Source organism: Rhinopithecus bieti, unplaced genomic scaffold (genome assembly GCF_001698545.2).
Source record: "Rhinopithecus bieti isolate Rb0 unplaced genomic scaffold, ASM169854v2 scaffold_25288, whole genome shotgun sequence".
In the NCBI taxonomy this organism is placed as follows: Eukaryota; Metazoa; Chordata; class Mammalia; order Primates; family Cercopithecidae; genus Rhinopithecus; species Rhinopithecus bieti.
Window position 1 is genome coordinate 224110 of NW_016811567.1, and position 2255 is coordinate 226364.

A 2255-nucleotide genomic window follows, 5' to 3' on the forward strand; every position below is an offset into this window, starting at 1 on the left:
AGAATTCTTAAGTCATAAAAGTACAAATTATAAAGGGAAAAATTGATAAATTTGAATAAAATTAAGAACTGATTATTAAAAGAGTCAAACGAAAAGTCCCAGACTGGGAGAAGATATTGGAACACAGATAATTGACAAAGGACTTTTATCAAGAATAAGTAATAAACCATACATGTATGAGAACAATAGAAACCCGACAGAAAAATGGTCAATTCGGGCCGCCGCCACCGCTGCTGAATTATTTGGACTGCAGTGGGCGGTTTCGGCTCGTGGCCACGAGCCACTTCTGAGGCTGCCCAGAGAACCAAAGGTCGCCGATCCCAAGTCGTCTTCCTTTCCGCCCCCGCAGGAGGAGCGATAGGGAGCCGCGGCTGATGTGAGAAATAGACTTTCAGGAAATGGCCTCTAAATCTTAGCTGAATTTGTTAGCCGCCTTCTGTGGATCGGCAATAGGATTTTTTGTTTTTTTAATGTTCTCAGCTATTTAGTATTTTGTTGGGAGAATAGGGTGGCACCCAGCCTAATGCGCTTCATAATGATCCTCATGCAAGGCATTCAGATAATAATGACACAATCATCTAGAAGGACAAATGAACTTCAATGCAGATTCTAGCCAACACCGACATCGCTGAAAACCTCTATCAAAAAGTTAAAATTCTTTGCTGGGTTTTGACAAGCCCTTAAAACCTAGAGAAAAAGGCCTCAAAGTTACGTGGGCCTAGCATGGTCACAAAGTGTTGTTATGAGTGCAGAAGAAAATAAAGACTTCCCTACTGTGAGACTGAAAACCAAAGAAGGCAGAGATCAGCTATACTGGAAAACAAAGCTTTTCAGTATGTTCATGAACATTATTTAGAAGATGTCGATTGGTGTTTGAAAGCAGATGATGACACGTATGTCATACTAGACAATTTGAGATGGCTTCTTTCAAAATATGACCCTGAATGAAGGACCCATTTACTTTGGGAGAAAATTAAAACCCTATGTAAAGCAGGACTACATTGAGTGGAGGTGCAGAATATGTACTAAGCAAAGAAGCCTTGAAGAGATTTGTTGATGCATTTAAAACAAGACAAGTGTATTTAGTTCCTCCGTTGAAGACAGCACGGGGAGATGCATGGAAATTATAAATGTAGAAGCAGGAGATTCCAGAGGTATCACTGGAAAAGAAACTTTTCATCCCTTTGTGCCAGAACATTTAATTAAAGATTGTCCACCCAGAACCTTTTGGCACTGGAATTACAACTATTACCCTCCTCTAGAGGATCCTGGTTGCTGTTCTGATCTTGCAGTTTCTTTTCACTATGTTGATTCTACAACTATGCATGAGTTAGGATACCTTGTTTGTCATCTTCGTCTACATGATTATACAGATATCAACCTACCTTACCTGAAAATATACTAAAGGAAATTAGTCAAGCAAACAAAAACGAAGATACAAAAGTGAGGTTAGGAAACCCTTGAATGAAAGTTATGATGGACAAAGGTAAAATGTCTAGCATTGCACTGAAGAAGGACTTCTGCATTTCTAACATAGAACACTGGAATCCCAGTGAGGAATTCTAAGTGAACATTCCATGTAGAAATTTTTCACATGAATGACTATAAACTGAAGGTTTAAACGACCTGTGAAGTCTTAAAATGCGTTTTCATACAGTAATATATAAATATATCTATATGAAGAATTTGTGTTTTTAAAATGGTGGCCAGGTAGAGGAACTAGAAAAGAGATTTTGTTGCCTATTTTTGACCATTTGTATTGTCACTGAGAAACTAAAACAATTAAATTTGCTAAAACTACACTGCACCATGTTAGTAATAAACAGATCTGCCCCAAAGAAAATTTTTAAAAAATGGACGACAGACATGAACTGACATTTCACAGAAGAAAGTTTATAAATATATGAAATAAAATTTAATTCTATTCTGGCAAGTGCATATTAAAATCACAGGTGCCATTTTTTACCTACAATATTGGCAAAAAAATGTTCAAAATGTAATCTATTGGCTAGTATGTGGTGCAAGGGAAAATACTGCTGGAAGGGGTATAAATTCATACGACGATTTTGGAATCTAGTAACATTACTTGGTAAAGTAAATGTGCATGTATCCCCAGGAGAAACTCATATATTTATACTAGAAGACATTTACAAGAATGTTTATAGCAACACCATTTGTAATAGCAGAAAACTGGAAACACCTCAAATATCCAATAGAATAAATAGTAGGACATTCATACAATAAAATAGTGTGGA

The 2255-nt window shown here is 36.8% G+C and overlaps 1 pseudogene; it reads left to right on the forward strand.

Moving 5' to 3' along the window:
• Positions 1-260: 260 nt before the first annotated feature.
• On the forward strand, positions 261-1464 carry LOC108543536 (glycoprotein-N-acetylgalactosamine 3-beta-galactosyltransferase 1 pseudogene; annotated as a pseudogene).
• The last annotated feature ends 791 nt before the right edge of the window (positions 1465-2255 follow it).